This window comes from Tyto alba, unplaced genomic scaffold, assembly GCF_018691265.1.
Source record: "Tyto alba isolate M040663 unplaced genomic scaffold, T.alba_DEE_v4.0 Super-Scaffold_21, whole genome shotgun sequence".
Taxonomy (NCBI): Eukaryota; Metazoa; Chordata; class Aves; order Strigiformes; family Tytonidae; genus Tyto; species Tyto alba.
In genome coordinates this window covers 5,804,148-5,824,043 of record NW_024881295.1, presented here as the reverse complement: position 1 = coordinate 5,824,043, position 19,896 = coordinate 5,804,148, and the positions used below count along the sequence as shown (strand labels likewise).

The 19,896-nt window shown below is 40.9% G+C and overlaps 1 long non-coding RNA gene across 2 annotated transcripts in view; it reads left to right on the top strand.

Annotated features, from left to right (window-relative positions):
• Positions 1–4,800, top strand: part of LOC116960003 — a 125,955-nt gene extending 121,155 nt beyond the window's left edge. For both annotated transcript variants that reach the window (XR_004406123.2, XR_004406124.2), the window contains one exon: positions 4,610–4,800. This is a non-coding gene — a long non-coding RNA (uncharacterized LOC116960003). The remainder of the gene's footprint in view (positions 1–4,609) is intronic.
• The last annotated feature ends 15,096 nt before the right edge of the window (positions 4,801–19,896 follow it).

Below are 19,896 nucleotides of genomic sequence, written 5' to 3'. Positions count from 1 at the left end.
TTAGCCCCAGTTTAATTTCTCTTTTTATGGAAGCTTTGAGAGATTCTGAGTGTTTTCATTATTCTCTTGAACACTAGCTTTTCTGGCTTTTTAGCATTCAGAGTATTACATAAGCAAAGATCGGAAATAAATGCAATAGAAAAATAAAAATGTTGTCAGTGTAGGTATTGCAGTTTGCATAAGCAGAAGCCATCATCCCACATCCAAGAAAAATGAGGTGGTGTTTTGATGGAAAACTGTCTTTTTCCTAATGCATTTCATTTTGAAGCTTCTAATTAACATTCAAGGCATTTTACAGCAGTAGGGCTATGAAATGCCTAACATATATGCATAGAACATGTCTGTGAAGGTGCAGAATGCCTTTGATGTATACCCAGACACAGCTCCTCATCTTTACTGCTAGTCAGCTCTCTGTACACCCATTCAGTAGGTTAAAGCAGCTATCATTACGCACATCCCATTTTTTTATATCATTGTAAGCCTTTTCTGAAACATGCTACCTGCGCAGTCATTTCTGTGGAGGCATTTCCTTGACTTCAGCATGGGCCCACATGAGAGTAAGGAACTCCTGTGTAGGTCTGGGCTGGTAGTCAAGCTACAGTATGCGAGACCGAATTATTTAAGCTAATGTATTTGTATGTTTTTGTGTTCTGTTGCCTTTGGATTTTTTCCCCATACATAAAATGTTCAGATTTTAGGAACATACATAAATATTGCAGAGCTCAGAGACATTTAGCCAGAGTTCTGACTCATTTCACAGCTGCTCCTTTTTCCCAAATATTTGCAAACAGTTGACAATGGTTTCAGTGAATATGTAAAATTATTTATTAAACAGTATCACATCACAGTACCTATGATGTTCTGTGTAATAAAGATAATAGACAAAGGTGAACAAGAATTATATAACTGATTTTAATAGTATCACTGCTCAGTGCAAATAGTCATTGGCTCGTAAATTATTTTCTGATATCTAAACTTGCTAAGGATCCGGAAGTGTTGCCTTTAACTTCCGTGCCTCATAATTTTTGCTGTATTGGATCATCAGGACCTTCTTCAAAGCCACTGAGGCCAAGTGAAGGTGTACTGTTGATTTCAATAGCATGTGAATTTCTCCCCTTCTTAAATGTCTCCTGATTACTTTGAGGAAGATGTTTCCACACAAAACTGAATAGGGTTTGTAGTCAACCAGAATAGCACACCTGAACGTTATAGCACCAAGTCACCTCACTGATGAGCAAACATGACAGTCACAATTGATCACCCATTTGGACATTATCACAAAGGTAGAGACTGATAAATTTGATCGCCTGTTTACAGCCTGACTATACTAATGTCTGGTTAAAAATATTAAAAAGTTAGTGTACACAAACTGATGTTCTTCTGCAGCCCCCTGAGAAAGACAGATACTTGTCCAGAGAACTGTCTAGAGCAGGAGCCTAACTGAATCAAATTTTAGAAAAACCTGGGTGTCTCCGCTGAATGTAGGAGGAGATTGTGGAGGCTCAGTCCTGTATTTCCCATTGTGCCTGCCTGAAGTTCTGGCAGAATCTGTCCTATATTGTTAAATTACAGTAAAGTTTCACAATTGGGGAAAGAGCTGTTAGATGCCATTTTAGAAGCAGCTGTATTTAAGTAAAGGCTAAGATCACTACATATGTCGTGCTTCATAGGAGTCACAAAAATCTGTGTTTGTAGAATACTTTTAACCTCTTGAAGGATGCATGCTGTATGAAGGCAGTGTATCATTTTTGTTATATTTAGTTTAAAATATGTTTTAAAATACTGTGTGTGAAGTTTGTCGTACCCAGATCGCAGGAAACCAAATAGTTTCTATCTGAAATCTCTAGAGAAGTTACCTGCCATGGTACTGCTCTGTCACAACCCTGCTGTGAAAGAATGATGGGACGGTTCAATGTTCTGCCCAGGGCCTGATCCAGGTCCTGTTGAATTCAGTCAGAAAGCTTCCCTTGGCTGCAGCATCCACCACAGCAGATGCTCAGCCATTTACCCCACAACCGCTCTTGTCAGCGAACGTTTGTGACATTTTTAATAGTGAATGAATGGTCTGTAGGAGCAGAGCAGGGACTGCACACCGCTTTGGAAGCCAGAAGATAATCATTATATGGGGAGATGTTGGAAACCGCTGATCTGGCCTGCATTCAGACCCTCGACCATGCTGGGGGATATCCCTACCTTGTCGCCAGCCTCCGAGCCATCTTTCCCTGGTGTAACCACAGTGCGCTACCTGGGGCACACACCCAGGGCATTTACTGGTCTCCTGGGAGTCCAGTGACATTTTGCATTTGTGAATCACTCTGATATTTTGGGTGGAAGGTGCTCTGAAGTCACAAAACGCTTGTTCTGTGTTGTCCCAGAGTCTGTTAGTTAATAAGGCTTTTAATTATATAACAACCCTACTTTAAAACTGTCCCCCTTTCTTATTACATCACAGAAATAGCAGACTTGGCCCTGTGCCTTTTTAAAAGTGACTGGTGAGGTATTTATTAGCGTCAGTTCCAAGAGATTTTTCAGTGAGCAGTGAGAGTTGGGAGTATGAAAATGTCATATTTTTCCTAGTATTAAACAGTTGTTAAACTAGAAACATAACTCTTGCCAGATAGTTATTTTGTATGCATGTCTTCTTCATAGAAAGAAAATGAACATGCATTTTTCTTTCATTAAGTATTTAAAGTTCATCCTTGTTTGGTGATCTAGTCAATTAAAGTAAGTTTATGAGCAGCTTGTGAGAGCAGAAGACTAATTAATTTTAGGTGTTGGTTAAAGCACATTCTCTTCCATTTTTGTCTGCTAATGAGTACTACTAATGCCCATAATAACAGATCTTATAGAAAATAGTATTACAGAAAGTTTATGGTTCTTTAAAAATAATTATCTCAATATCTTTGAAACGACTCCTATTTTTATGGGAAAATGCACATTAAGGCAACATCGTATCAGAACTGCACATAAAGAAAAGGAATATTTAACATCGTTATCATCGTAGAAAGTAAGAGAATCCTTTTGAAATGGTTAATAAGAGCTCAAATGTTTTTTCAACAAGGGTGAACATTTTCCAATTTCCCACCTAGCATTGCACCTAAAAGTGAAAGTGAAGATATATTAAAGATATAAATCCCTAGAACATATTCAGGGTTTCCAGAATATTGCCATTCTATGGATCTATATTTTCACTTCTAAGAGTCACTGGAATCAGCTCTGAGTGTAGGTTCTTTATCCAAAATTTCCAGTCGTTGGAGGTGTTTGGGTCTGTGGGGTAGTTTGGGCTTTTCACTACTGTGAACGCATCCTTTTCATGCCAGATTGGTCTTTGAACTCATTTCACTGGACCATCCAGCATAAAGAGTTGCTGCACTGAAAGGTTATGTTGTTTTTATTTTTCCACTATAAAGCAAATGCTGATACAAAAGTCTCACTTTGAAGTCAATCACACAATACACAGCTTTCCTCCAATTATGTTATGTTAGGCTGTTATGTTTATATAAGTGTATGGTTTATTTTACACTGAAGGCACTTTCTGTGAGGTGACTGCACAATACCCAGGTACCCACCCAGCATTGCTAAAACTCACGGATGTCTGCATAGCGTCTTAGCCAAAACTCCGATACAAATTCTTGGCTCTTAGGAAAAATACTGAGATCTCTGACCGCACGCATAAAGAAGATGTTTGTTTTAAAATATTTTGTCTAAAAACCAGAGGTACAGGGTAGGGGGTTTTTCAGAGGATCACTGAGAGAGTAATTGGCCTTGCCAAAAAGCTGGCACTCAGAAAATGCAGGTATTTAAACCCCTTAAGTACAAAATTATCATGCTTTCTGCTACAGAGATTTCCAAATGGGTTTCTTTGCTAGTGGTTAGAGAGTGGCTTTTGCAACCAGTTTTTACCAGTTTACATTAATGAGATGTTGAAATCTCTCATGCTATTCCTTTTGTATAGTATACAAAGAATATCTTAATGTATATCCTTTTTGGCCTACAAGGGCATTGATGTTACAAGATACGAAATCTGGGGTTATACAGTATTTCCTCCACTACAGTGGTCTCAGAATGGACAAAATTGCACCATTCCTGTTTTGTGCGATAAATACGCACCATGTACAGTTCATTGCAACCAGTAACCTCTTTCTACACATGGTCTCAGTCCACTGCAGTGAAATGATCTTTAAAGCTGACGGTATAATGTTGGCTTCTATAGATTAACACATTGATATCTATTTTGCTCAGACATCTGCATTCTCCTTCCTTCTCTGCTTTGTTTAAAAGTGTGTTTGTTCCTGGAAGGTGAAGTAGCTGATACCTCTGCCTGCCTGCCTCTGGAGTGCTCTTAACGTTTAAGTTAAATCTGAAAAAATACCTTTTCTTTTTTCCACTATACTTTGTCTCTTTCAAATTGGGGGTTCCCTGTGGGCCATGGTATAATTGTGGTAGTAACAACTGAATGAGAAAGCTGGTGCTGTGCATGGTTCTCCTTGAGAAAATGTACAGAGAAGCTGCTCTTTGCTTTTGCACATGTTCTCACTCACCTTATAATTGTTTCAGTGTGCAATGAAATGAAATTGATATGTGTTTTCTCTTGCTCCCCTCTTTTTAGGTCCCCATATCAATTATGCTGAAAGCAGTAGCTGATAACTTCAGTTACCCTGAAATGTGACCTACTGCCTTTGGGGTGAGATCTGCTTTATTGTGAAACATCACTTTAGTTTATCTGTGTGTGGCTGATGGATGTATCATTTACTGTTTTCTTTAGTTAACTGTTAACAAAAAGTAAGTTAGCTGATTAAGTTAGGGTATTTGTTTTAAAAGTTTGCTTATATATTAAAGTAGTATTTATATTAAAATATAGACTGGTATCTCAGTTATTTCCACATTTTTAGATCTGCCCTGAGTGAGAAGTATTGTAGTCCATCAAATCAGGTGGTAGGGAATAACAGCCTGCTCAAACCATAGCATAAGTGTGAGGTTAGAGTAGATTATAGTAGAGTGGCAATTTTGCTAGTCATATTAACCAAAGTCTGTGTAGTACAGTAGGGTATGTTTAGTTTGGCCATTGATTCAGAGCTGGGTTACTGTTCATTGAGAAGTAGCATATTGTTTAAGTAGGCCATAACATTTCCTCACAGTCTTGACAAATTCTTTGTTCAGTCTTATGGATTGACCCTTGCAGAACTTGGGAAATTCAGTTAGAGAAACTCAGATCTTACCCATTAGGGTAATAGAGGAATATCTGGAAGCATGTTACACAATCCCTCTTAAGTCATCATCCACTCTCTAAGTCACAGTGATGCCTTTCTTGAAGTGACAAAACTGGTTTGATAAGATGCAGTCATGTCAGAGCTGGAGGTATAAAAGTGCATTTATTAAAAATGAATGCTCTATCCTCTTCCCCCTCATATATCTTGTCACTGACATGACTTCACAAGTTGCAAATCTTAAACCTTTTGAACATGAAACTAGAGCTCATTAAGCAAAACGTCTACTGGTATATAGCAAACTGTTTCAGACTCAAGGCTGTTAATATTTGTCTCCAGATTTTTTTCTCTTCTAGGTTGTCACCAGGCAATCCAGCTGTCTGGGAATACAGCTTGCATTTCACCTGATCAGAGGCTGACTGTCCTTTGGGGTGAGGTAGTAGGTTGTATAGTTTTAGGGTTATGCCCTGCCTGTCAGATAACTATACAATCTACTGTCTTTCCTGAAGTGGCTGTGATATCATCGCTGGATATGTCTTCAAAAGACAAAGCAAATATTTTTCAACTGTAGCATTACCTGGCTCTGTCTACTTGTTGGATTTGTTTCTTGTAACAGGGTTATGAAGGTACACAAATACAGTGTTTATATTCCTGTATTTTCCATTCAGGTTCAAAAGCAATTTCCTTTCTGTCATTTGCTCAGAGAAGATGGGGTGTAGGTGACAGGGCACAGAGACATGACCCAGTCTGCAATGGGGCTTGCTCACACTCAGCTTTCTCAGACTGCCATGAGGGTGGCTGTTTGGAAACAGCTGACCAAGTTCTCCATTACGTTGTGGCATTTGTGTTCATATTCAGTGGAAAATCCCACTTTTGATTCAGCAGCTATTTAAATCCACTGTGCATAGGCTGTTTGAGAAACTATGAAGCGATGAGCTGGACAAAAACCAAAGAGGATGTTGTCCAGTTGCTCGCATTCTCCCCTGGAACTGGTAAATGCTTAGGCCCTAAATAAAGAGGTTTCTTTAATCAGTTTTTGTAGTCTGATTTAACTTGCTTTTTTTATTACATAATGCTAATTCGGAAGGGACAGTGCTTGCCACTGCAGTTCTTATGTCTCTGGAGTCACCCCACCAGTTCTGAATGACTTCCAGGTAGAACTGTGAGGAAGGGCTGACAGGACATAATTACAGTATTTTTAAAGCTAAGAAATGCTTTTTAAGGCTAGAAAGCACTAAAGGGAATCTTACTTGCAAATGGTGAAATGTTAGTTTCCTTCAGAAGATGTGCTTGATGCTCTAACAGGATGAGGTAGTAGGTTGTGTGGTTTCAGGGTAGTGATTTTGCCCCAATCAGGAGATAACTATACAACCTACTGCCTTCCCTGATAAGCAGCATAACAACATCAGTGTCTTAATTCACAGAAAAACAAGAGCTAAAATACACTTCTGAGACCAGCAAAGTAAGTCTAGATACAATTGTTGTTATCCTGTCCCTAATAGCTCTAAATTTAGCGTCTTGCATTATTTTTAATAACTACCTGCAAAATAATTATCTTTTTAAAAATCTTTACAGTGAAGAATTGAATTAAAGAAGTTTTGTTTATTTCAAAGTTTGTCTGCTCTTGATCTGTTTCGTTTCTGGTTCATTTGAGTAGCATGAAGTTATCGTGGGAAATTATTCCAAAAGTGCTGTGAACTTGCATTTGAGATGTTCATATTTCCTTGACATCTAAGTTTGAGTTCAGGAAATTTTACTAGCAATGAACTGATTTTGTTCAGCCTTACCTCAGCCTCAGGAATCTTCCAGCATTCAACAAATAGTACCAGATTAAGTCACACAACATTCTCCAGCAGGTCAGGTTTATATTACAAATAAATAGTGAAATAACAGTGAAAATAGAGGACTGGATTTTAAAAAAACAGAGACATTGATTTGGACCCTCAGTTTTCCATAAGCAGGCTCATTTCATGACATTTAAATGCCCCCCAAAAGAGAATTCACTGCTATCTAGAAAGCATAAATTGCATCTGGAAAACCGTGGACAGAAAATGTTAGGCCTATTAAAAATATTTTGAGAATACAAACTACAGAGAGTCACACCAAAGAACTGTGGAAGAAAAGGAATATAACAACAAGGTGCTGGTTGTGATTGTGGACATGGAAATTGTTCTCCCGCATGCAAAATATACCAGAAAATAGGAATCATGTAAGCCTTAAGGTTACCTTAAGACCAGAGGTATCAGACTGTTATATATAACCATATTTTGGTTATACAGCATCTTGTTACTGTAGAGTGGACTGAAAATTTAATTAGTCCTAATCTTCTATTCCTATCTCACATGCTACGGAAAAGAAAACCTTGTTCACGTAAAAAGCATTACCCTCATATCTGTAGCTATGCAAACTGTGACATCCACAGTGAGAGCAAATGAAAAAACGGATGTTACATTCAACAGCAAAGCTGGGTATTTTACTGCTTCTCTGGTTCAAAAATATCACACATATCTGGGCTCAGATGGTATTTGAGGTCATTCAACACCTCAAAACAGGGCCTTTTGTTAATACCTTTAATGAAAGGTTAGGAATGTTATTTGACTCATGTTCATAGAGAGGAATAAAGGCCGTTGGTACATGAGGAAAAATTGCTGCGTGTCTGAAAAACATAGGAAAATAGGCAATACTGTGGCTGGTTTTAATCTTCTCTTTTCTTCTTGCTGTTTAAAGAGGATCCCTTAATTTAAAACTGCTGTAAGGATACTTACCATGCTGGCCATGTTCACGGGCTGCGGGACATGCATTGCAGATTCTGAACTCTCTTTCTTCTGCTGAAAATGCAGACTCACAGCTGCAGTGTAAACATCTTAGATGAGCGTGAGTAGTGATTGCACTGTGTGTAGCTTAAAACATCCTGCTCCTCTCCAGGACGCAAAATTGGCTGGAAATTTCTAGTTTAGCCTTACATTCAGTAACTACATAGCAAATGTTCTGTATGGGAGAAAGGGGTGAACAGAGGGAAAACTCTCCACATTCTACAACAGCCTGTTAGATCTCATCTCTGAAGTCGTTTTAAAATCTTTTGGCTCTGCCTGGGTCAGCATTTTGTTCCTAGTAATGAGCTGTGAGTTTTCAGATTCTAGTCATTCTGGCAATCCCATTAAAACAAAGGGCCAAAAAAATCCATAGTGTTCTCTTCACTATGATCTACAGTAAATGCAAAAACATGTGCCTATATTTAGCAGTGTGCAAGCCTGCAGTTAATCAGGTCTGTCCTTAGCAGAAGGTGTCATTACAGCTAATGGGACCTCCAATAGAAACTTTAAAGCACAACTCTGTGGTACCAAATATTTTCCAGAACTGTATACTGAAAATGTTTGTATCAGAATGTAAGTAGTAGCTTGGGCTGCTAGAATCATGAAGAAAAACAAGCTGTTTTTTTTAAAGCTCAAGTCAGCATTACTTCTTCTGGAGGTCATGTGCTGTGGTGGTGCACAAAGTGTGAGGAAAAAGCATAATCGTGTATGCGTAACATATGATAAGCGTCTATCATGACATACACTTTTATAATCTGTGCCTGCTTAAACATTTTTTTTTATTATTTTTAAGTGTAGCAGCAGTATTAATCGATGTGCAGAAGCTCAATACATCTTGCTGGGACAAGCCAGATGAAAATGGGTGGGCGAGGGATTTTCTGTGAGGCCAGATTTCAGTTGTTAGTTTCCCTTCTGTGCCCTGGATAAAGTATGTGGTATTTTTGAGACAAGGTACGAAAAAGACATCAAGCAGATCCCTGCGATTAAAGCTACTGCTGCTGAATTTTAGATCTCTGCTGTGTGGATGTGTGAAGCATTATACCATGATCCTGTTCAAGGTAGTTATGTTATTGTTGACTTTTTTTTTAATGTGATTTAAAACCAGATGCCCAGAGTGAAAATTTTGACCTCATTTGGGAAGACACTAAAGGTAAATGTTTTTAGACAATCCTAGTAACAGGCTGTGCTACCAGCCCCACTTGTGAAAATCCAGCATTGCAACTGTACGTAGGTACCATGAAGTGCCAGCTGCTGGGGCTGTTCCTCCACGGCTGCTCGTGAGAGGGCGAAGACCTTGAACACAGATGTAGTTCCTGGGCGCTCTGCTCAAAGGGCAAATTACAAAGGGGGATTTATACTGGGAGAGAATCCAAAAATGCAGTAAGACCAGAGCTGGCATGCCAGTCCGTGCTGGTACAGATTCAACATGACACACCACGTACTGCTAGACAGGAGTGGCGCTTGTGGTTACAGAGAGAGCTGGTGCTCCTCGGGAAAGAAAACATGCCTGCCTGCCCTTGTGCTCAGAAATATCCCCCACACAGGGCCTGGTCCCAGGATTCTGCTCATACTGGGAGACAAATATTAAATGAGAGCAAAATGAAATGTTAGCAGAAGTCATCTGTAGTAAAACAACATGCACTGTTAAGAGAATTGGAGGTCTGAGCATATTGCTAATTACCATGAATGTGATTGTTCACAGCAGTTACGTAGAGATGGCGTGGCTAAAACCTCTTTGGGCTTGGAGGGGTTTTTGTAACTAACACCATGCAGTTCTCACAATGTGAATGCGTACTAGTTATGGGAATAATGGTTATCAGGGTTATTGATGAAATATAGTAATTTCTGTCATGAAATACAACAGCAAATCAAAGGTGGGAAGGGAGGGAGAGTACAGAATTGGATTAAAACTGCAAAAGGGACTGGTAAAAGGAGGATGGTGGTTATACAAACTGGAATTTGACCAGGACTCGGTGATTAAACTACATATGCTTAGGAAAAATAAACAACCCAGAAATACTAATGATCATCCAAGCAGGAAGGTGCTGCCTCTTGCACTGAATTGACTTTTCCGCCAGGCAGGCGGATGGGAAGAAGCAGTCCAGCTGTGAGTCCGCCGAGTGCTCTTGCGTGGCGGGGGCATGGGAAGCAGCTCCCCGCGCGTCCCTGCAGCAGGACGGAGCGACGTCGGAGCGCTGCACGGCTTGCAGACAGAGAGAAGGGTTTGTACATTCAGGTCGGTCTCTATGTGAGAGGTATTTGCTCTGCTGGGCTTTTCCCCTGTAGCTCTCTGCGTTGGTCTGAATTCCAACATGAATTTCGGTGGAAGTGCGAGAGCTGAAGCCCACCCAGGTGTGTACCAGGGGCCACTCAATAACAGGATGCGCCAAATTGTGCCCCGCTTGCTGATAACGGTGAGAAGGCTTTTGAGGCAAAAAGAATGGCACCAGCTTTACAAAAATTTACTAGGACAAAATCCAAACAATGAGCTCTTGAGATTCAGAGACTTTACAAGGATGTTCGCTCTAGCAAGGCAACAACCTATCTGGTTGCCTCCAAGAAATCCTGCTGATGCCACTGGTTTTACACAGGCACGACTGAGGGGAGGATGTACCCACACTGAAAAAGCCTGCTTAGCTACATGTGAGAGTAGGAGTGTGTCTGCTCGTGACCCTTCTCGTAGAGCCCCCAGCCCAGCCAGGCCTTGGGTACAATTGCACCGACATCCAGATGGGCATGCCTGCCCTTGGCAGAGAGGGATTTCCTCTACGACCACCCAGGATATGCTCCAGGGTCTTCAAGTACAGCCTTTAGCCTGGGTTAAATACTCGGCTGTCTTCCACAGTGCTTGAACCCAAAGTTGCTCTCGGGTTTGGGCTGTAGCACAGCCCAGCTCCTTTATTGCAGGCTCAAGGATACACCTGCCTGCAGAAACGCTGAAGCACACAGTCGTGTCTGCCTGGCTTGTTCTCCTTGTGCCTTGCTGGAGTTTCACCAGGACAACATCAAGGAAGCAAATCTGGGCTCCTGCTAGAAAGCCTCCAGCACTGTGGGCCTTGCAGAACTGGGAGGGCTGTGAGCAGCTGAGCTGCACACATCTTTGTTGCTGCAACGCAGAATTGGAATCAGTGGGAAAGTAAAACTTTTCCCAGTCCTAAGGGCAGCACAGCAAACTTGAATGACAGGAGTATTAACAAAACGTTTTAAAGCTATATTGGCGTGACTGATCATATGGCTCAAAACCATCCATGAAGGTATCCAGTTATTAGCTTCCAGTACAAAAACTATGGGAGATGGGAGCTTTTGAAGATGTCTGTGAGGATCTGGGATTCAGTGACTTGGATGCCCAGATCTCACCATAAAAGTCAGTGCCAGCACTGCGTAACAGAGCAGAACAAAGACATCAAAAAACCTAGGCCAAAATACCCACTGATTTTCAAATAGATCTGTGTTCCTAAAGTCACTTTGGCACTTTTAATTGTTTTACAATTAACAGTAATGATTACCAGTCATGCTAAGCATTTGATGGTATAAAGGCTTTTGTCTGTTTGTGGAATACAGCTCATGCCTAGTCTCCAACACAAATCGAAACCATATGAGTAACCAGGTTAAGAGACAACCAAGTTGTAACTGAGTTCCCTGATGTGGCTTATGTTTGTATTCCAGCCAGGGCCTCAGGCTCTTACTCGAGATTTTCCCTGTCCAGCTTGCATATGCAAATATAAACAATAATATTTCCATCCTCAAGGAGCCCAAGTGAGATTTTATAATGCAAACAAAGGCATTAGTGTGTTAAAAAGGTCTCTCAATCAGCTGAAAGTGTGCAGCAGTTTACATATTAATATGTGTTTTTAATTAACACATGGAAGAGAGCAAGAAACACTTGATGCACTTAGAACTAACACAAAGTGTCTTTCTTACATGTTTCTCAATGTAAACATCTAATCTGAAAATAAAACAATCCCTGATAAGGTAAATCGACATTTACCTTTTGTGAAAAATGTCAGCTTAATCCTTCCTTTACACAGCAACACAGGTCTTTCGAACATGTCACATTCAGTAATGAAAACATCTCACTTTTTGTGGAACTGTTAAGAGTAAAACACAGTGTGCAGCACTGCGGGGCCTGGGAGGTTTGAACCTAATCTTGGTCTTTACAGTCCTGCCTGAGCAGATTATTCCCATGTGGACACGTACAGGCTCTTCTCTCTGGATTTAACCTGAATTCAGTACTGTCTCTCTTACATCTGTTAAAAAGCTACCCTGCGAGCTTGACAAATGGTGTTGCAGCAATGTCTATTTGAAAATCAGATGGGGAATCCCGTAGGTCCTATTTTTATTTAGGTTTGGCTTGCTGGCTCGTTCCCGTGACCTCCACTGAGGTTAGGCATATGATACACATGGTTACAATATAAAAAAATTTTTTTTAGCCTCTAAACTTTCAACATGTCCAAACTGTTGGTTATATTTTCAATTTCTCTCCTTTTTTTTGCTATTTACTGTGGGTAAAATAGAATGATTGATGGCCCAGGATTTAATGATTTACCATTTATTTCTCCATCTTATTAAAAACTCAAGAGTTGCTGTGGAAGTTTGAATGGACAAATGAGTTTCCATTTCATTCCCCTATGTAATTCAGCAGCTTTTCCAAAGCTTAAGAAGTTTTAAAATCTTAACCATAGCAAAAAGAAACCATATAAATACTTCACATTTCAGACATTCATTTTATTGTACTAGCTGATGGAAAAAAAAAGAAAAAGTAATCATTCCCAATTTTTATTAAAATTTGAACAAAATGAGAATTAGGAAAATCTCCCTCAGAAAGTTTCCACACTTGAAAGATTTTCCACGCTAGAGCAAAGAAAAAGATTTGTATTATCCAATATGTGGTAGTATATCCGTAACTCAAGCTATTTCCAAATTTCTGTCAGAGGAGCTACATGTACATTAGTTTGGGTAAGTACGTGAACATGCAAGAAGAGATGGTCATGGCTCCCATGAAGCTAAAACAGCTACAAAAGGACACGGCCCTCCGCCGGCGATGGCATATTCCTGCCTGCAGCTACTCGAGCCACGCTCGGCGTCTGCAGCTGGAAGACAAGAGGTGGTTTGACCATATGTGAGCCAAGACACGTGGTGACTGAGTTCTTACAGGTGATGCCAAGTGGAGGTAAACGCCTCGGCACACACGGCTGGAGCGGCGCCTGGGGTTTGCTTCGACCTGCTGATACACAAACCTGCAGCTGTACGTCACGTTCAGCGGGTTATTTCCCCCCAAGGTAGTAAGGTGCCCTTTGCCACAAAAAAAAATATTTGAAGCATTTTTATCACTGTCTGAGCCTGGAGAACCTAGGAGTTTTGGGGGTTTTTTGGGGTTTTTTTTTGCGCTCTAGGTTAATTGCAGGCCGTGTTTTTAATCATCAGAAACACGGAGGACGTGTTACTCATTAGATACTCACAGTTTCTACCTGAATTTCGATAGCCTGACGGCCGAGGGAGGGAGAGGACGGGGAGCCCGGGGGGGCCCGGGGCAGCCTGCGGGGATATCTGCTGGCCGAGGGCACGGGGGTTTGGGCACAGCTCTCTGCCAACGGGGAAGAGGGCAGGGGAGAGCCCCTCCGAGGGACAGGCTGTCCCCCCCACCCCTGCGGGGAAGCACCGCGGCGGGTGGGCTCCTCGCCTCGGCCCGAGGGAGGCCGGCCGGGGCCCGGCGGCTGCCACGCAGCGGGCAGGGGCCGGGCTGCCGCTGCCTTCCCAGCCTCGGCCCCCACTTCTCCTGGCTAAAGCTTCGCCGTGCTGATTTACAGCTCCCTCTGAGTGCCTGGGATAGAGTTATAGCCCCTTGTATTACACGGTGCCTTCTCTGTTATTCTTGCTGCACGCCACAGATTTATGGCAGCTTTTAAGCCAGGCAGCACATAAAGAAATACAATCTTAACAAAATAGAAAGGACCAAAGGGGGTCAAAGTGTGGGAGCTGAAGACCATACTGTGATCCAGGATTTCCTTTCATTTACTGCTCACACCTTTTCAATCCCAAGAGGATTTTGGCTGTCTCAGGTGGCCCTACCCAATGGCTGGGGAGGGGTCTGTAATCCACTGAGCCGAGACGCTTCGCCATCAGCGGATGTCTTTTATTACAGTTTAGCACACGCAGAAAATCCCAGAACACCACTGGTGAATTAAATGAATTTTAGACAGAGAGTTCCAGAGAGACGCATAGTGTCAGGATAGGTAGGAATCCCACGTTCACCTGACCAGGCTTTCTATCTCGTGCCACCTCATACTGTGGCACCGACCTATCCTCGTCTGGGTTAACGATGTCCCATAGAGCTCCTCTGCTTCTGGCGCTGTAGGCAAATAATTTGTGATAGTCTTTCATAGAGAAGTAGAGCAAAAGGTATGCCTGAATTCATCGAAATGATGGTGCGATGAGGAAAAGAATACTCTAAGTAATTCTACTTTATAGCATTATTTACATATATTCATCAATTATTCCAAAACTGTAGTGCATAGGAAAAATACAAGCACTGCCCTTACTCTGCAGATGGATAACGTGAGACCTTACAGCACGTGCAGGATGGCCCGAGCACAAGGGCAGAGTGGCATGGAGTCACCTACAGCACCACGGCCTGCATTAAACACCCTACGTCAAGATGCAAAGCGAAACAGCTGGCAAGAGGGAGGAAAGCTGTAATTACAGCCAACAAACTACTTCTGAGCCAACACCTACTGCTGAGGCCCTGGTTTTGAAACAGAAGCCAGGAACAGGAGCCTTTTCACTCAGGTGTGTGCTGTAACCCCCTCCAGCTACAGTATCATTCCCTTCATTAATAAGACAAGCTCTGGTGTTCTCCCTTTCACTCAGATTTATTATCATTATTCCTCTATCTGAGGGAAGAAATTTGTCTTCCTTCTGGTTACAGCCTTGGGCTATAGCAAGGCTCCCATGGCATGTGGTTTTCGGTTTCTGTTTTTTGAAAGGCACCCAACAGTCCAAATAATAGTCCACCTGCTCTTCTAAGCTTCCAGAGCAACATACCAGTTCTCTGGCTGCTTAATGCTCATCACGCTGCAAGCCCTTTCTAAAGCAAGGAAAGTTAAAACAGTTTGTACCTTGGATTACTCTTTGGCAATTTCACTAGCCACTAGTCCACATCTGAAGCACTTTTTCTTTGGAAGTCTGGACTCTTATGGCATGTAAGATAGACATCAGAACTGATGGTCACCCCAAAACTGCCTCCCCAGGGTGTTCTGCAGACAAATTTCATTACTTGAGTACAGAGGTGACTCAAGTTTGTGAAGTTAGCAGAACTCTTTAGTTTTCAACACAGAATATCTTTAAAGACAAGTAAACCACTTATCAGAAAGAATTTGCAAGGGGTTTGTTACACTGCTCAGTTACCCACCACTGCTGCCATTTCTTCCCCAGGTGTAGTGCCTGAAAGCCTGGGGCTTTGTCCTGGAAGGTCGCAGCTGTGGATCTTCTCCTGGGATACCTGGTCTCCTCCTAAATGGCATCCAAAGAAGGGTGAGTGATGTAACTTGCTGGAAGGGGAGATGTGTGCCCTCCCACTAACCTTGGGATCCTTGTGTTCCCCAGCTCCCTACTTTCCAACTGATTACTGAATTTCTTGTGCTTATTTCCTTGCAGTATGTGCTGCTTATGATGGCATCATAAGCAATCTCTTTTTGAAACATTAACGCTACAATACGTGTTTAAGTGTAATATCTAAATCAGTCTTTGCATATTTTAAATATGCTCTACCACTAATGGCATATGGCAAGGCGTCGTGCAATATAAACATGCTGCCTCCTTTTTTTTTTTTTTATTTTTCAATGTTGTTTTGATGACTTAACCTCATCAGAAGATCCTATGTATTTGTGAAGTGGTTGTCCTCAATTTAGTCTTTGATTATTGATGATGTGGAGAAGGTAAGCAGGGAACAGCCATGTACTGCCATCATGCAGTAAGAAACATAGGGAATGACAGATTCAAAATGATCAGAGAGAGATGCTTTTTCCCAAGCCATTATGGTTAAACAGTGGAGCTCTTTTCTATTGAGTGTACCGTGGTGCCCTTGGCAGTAAGAATATCTGGATGACCACAGCAGATGTAGTATTCCTGTCTCAGCTAAAGGATGGACTGTTGGAAGGACAGAGTCTAATTTTATAAGGGACTTTTTCACTTAAGCTTAAAAGTTATGAAATGCTTTTCTTACAGTAGTAGCGCTGGCTTGAGAGAGTTTCAGAGGAAGCTGCCACAGTACTAAACTTGCTTTAATTTAGATGTTTTTCTCTTTGATATGCTTACTTTGCAGTAGTGACTTGGCTTGAAAAGAATATTTTAGAAATAAACATGAAGACAAATCACAAAGCTGCTGTATTTGTGAGGGTCCCCCACTTTGGCCAGGGGTAGACTTCCAGCTGAAAGCAGTCCCAAGTTGATAGCAGACTTTGCTAGGGGTAATTAGTTAGTTTACTGATTAGTAATATTTGCATTATGTTTCACTACCTTTATAATTTAATGTACTTGACCTATGCAAGAGTCATGAAGATGTTCCTTGGATTCTGTTTGTCCTGTCAGGAGCCTCTTCCCCTTGTACTTGATTTGTGCGCTCAATTATAACCATTCCAGTGGGACACATAACTCAGATTTTATGATAGAATGGAAGTATAAAGTCAGAGATTAAACAGTATTGCACTTCTTGCTAGGATGTGTTATGCATATTTAAATAAAGAAAGGTCAAAATACTGTACCACCATCGAAAGGAGCACATGATGTCTTTATCTGTGGAACAGGGATAATACTGTATTCTTATATACCAAGACTTACTGCAAGTCTAAGGGCACAAAACCTGAAGTTTTTGTTTATATTGCTAGGATATGTTGTAACAACTGTCAGATACTGGTTAACTGTCAAACAGTAGCTGAGGGGACTGAACCTCTTACACCTGATGTTGCTTTACATTTAACAGTTTCAGGTGAGCACAGCCTCTTGTTTCCCACGCAACCAAAGACTCAAATATAGACAGTATTGCTGATAAAGTAATAACAGAAATTACTGGTCAGTTCTAAACTTTGAGAATGTTCATTCTTTTGGTGGCAAATCTAGATCCAGCTTCCATATGTGGAAAAAACAAAACCTCCTAAATATAGCTTTAGTTTTCTACTTCATAGCTACAAGCAGAAAATACCCATGAATCAATAACGAAGGCCTGTAAACACTCTTCTGGCTCTATAGCATACTTAATCTCAACCAGGGGCTGTAGTAAACCACAATTCCCTAGCTGCAATAAATGCTGCAGACTCCAGAGCCAAGCAGAAAGTTTAATTAAAAGCAAACTGATATATATAAATCTGCTGACGCCGTCTCTCACTCTTGCATCTGAAATATATATAGGCCTCTTCCTGGAGACCCTGGATGATTTAGACCTCAATTTCACTTAAGAAGCCTCTCAACTAATACTATCCAGTGAGTGTCTGTGCACACACTACATAAAGACTTTCTGTTAACTAAATGCATTGACCTCCCATCGCTTTACATGCCTAGCCTATCAGCTGTTATTTGCCTAATTTAAGAGACTCGGCAACATTTTCCTGTGCTCTAAATAGCCAGGCATTGCTGAACTTTCAGGGGGAACTGCATTTGGCAGTTAATGGGTATGACAGCACTAGTGCAATAGATTATAATTTGGCTTTAAGTAAGCTTGGCAACTTTGAGGAACTGTCTCGCTGATGCTTTAGCACCAGACAAGCTCTGCTCGTGTTAGCAATGTTTGACAAGCTGCTCCATAAACATTTAATGAAATGCAGTTTCTTGTTGATTTGTGCCCCAAGCCTATCCTAGCACTACACACTTCAGCCTGTACTCTCCCCTTCTCCCTCCCTACCCCTGTGCACTGTAGCTGTTTGTGGGACATGACGCTGTAAGCCCCGCAGTGAATTCACAGGAAAGTCTGGGTTAAGTGGTACCCCTGGAATTCACCTGGTCCAAACCGCTGTTGAAACTGGCACCTTAGATTAGGTTATCCAGGGCATTGTCAAGCAAAGTCTTGAATATTTCTATCAAGAAAGGTCCCACCACTCCTCTGTGAAGCCTACTGCAATGCTCAGTTGTTCTTTGGCTGAAGAATTATTTTTTTCTTATATCTAGAAGGAATTTCCCCTAAAGCAACTTGTATCCACAGCCTCTAGCCCTACCACCGGGAATCCTTTTGAAGACAGTATCTCCACCTTCTCTACAGCTACCTTCTTTGGGTGTTAGAGACACTGACTAGGTCCATCCTGAGCCTTTTCTTCTCTAGGCTAAACAAATTTGCTTACTTTAGTCTTTCTTCATATGCCAGGTTCTCCAAGCCTCCAATCATCTTGATGTCCTTCCAATGAATGGACGCTCTCCAGTTTTTCAATGGCTTTCAGTGTCTTGATCTGGGGGGCCAAAAGTGGACACTAAATTCCAGGTGTAGCCTAACAAGTCCTGAGTAGAGTTACACATACATTGGCTGGCCTAATTAGTATGTTCATGCAGACACTGGCAGGTTGTGTGACTTCGGACCAACAATATTTCGATGCTCTTTTTTCTGAACCTGGAAAAGGAGGGGGATGACAACTGTCACAGGAATAATACAAGGCTTAGTTGTTTTTGCTTTCTCAGAAAATAAAAATACTTTTTCCTCAGAAAACAAAAATATGTAAAAAGTATATCACTACTGAGTTCTGGCATAAAACATAATAAAACAATATTCAAGAGGCAAAACAGCTTCTAACACAACATGAAATAAACAGTTCTAACCAACTTTCAAAAATTAGACGTCATGTATATTTGGGACCAAATCACAGTGCCTTATATATTTGAGAAAATATTAATCTATTTATCTCGTTTTATTTATAGCGGTCTTTGTTGATTTACATCCACGTGGTGTTTTGACTATTATGCACTCCATTCATGCACTGCTAAATGAGAGTGAACTGTACACTCTCCATAGCCAAAACTTTTCTTGCATTCTTGAGGAAACACAGTGCCGTATCTGTTGCCAATATGTACCCAGCTAGATCAAAAAAGATAAACCTTGCATTCATAGATATATTAGGAGACCTCCAGAAGATTACTGAATTAGGGATATCCTAATCAGGTATTGTTAAACCAAAAGAGACAACTGCTTTTTGTATTAAGGGGATACTTTTAAAACAAACAAACAAACAACAAAAAAAAAAACACAAAAACAACCACCACAGAACAAAGCCACTTCGTTAACTGAAGCTCTGTTTACTGCAATGATGATCAAACAGACCAAAGCAACTGAAGATACACCCTACAGTTAAAAGATTTATCTTTACCCATGCTTCAAGTTTGTTTTTGTATGGAATAGTAGAATTCCAAACATGTGGAATAAAAGAATAAAAGACTTCATCTCAAAACATCTAAAACTCAGCTTGGAAACACAGCATTAATTTCTTTCTGTACCAAAACAAGTTCAGACCCATAGATTAATTCATCCCTGTTGCAAGATAGTAATATGAAGATGAGACCTCAAAAAAACCAAGCCAAAGCTAAACAAAAAAACCTGAATAGGAGTTATTTCATCAAAACATAGGACTTAAAGCAAACTTTGACTTTTTCATCTTACTTATTTTGACTATTTCATCCTATGCATGGTAGTTGTCCTGTCATGAGCAGGGTGACATGGAGAGTAAAGCAGAGGGAAATTAATTCACATCATATAATAAGAAATCCCAGTAATCAAAGCACAGGAATATGCTTTAAAATACACAATTTAATGGAAATTTTGGGGAGAAAATTCTGTTTCTTCTTGTGTTTCTTCTGATTCAACAACAGAGTCAACATACTAAAGTCTTTTATTTATTTATTTATTT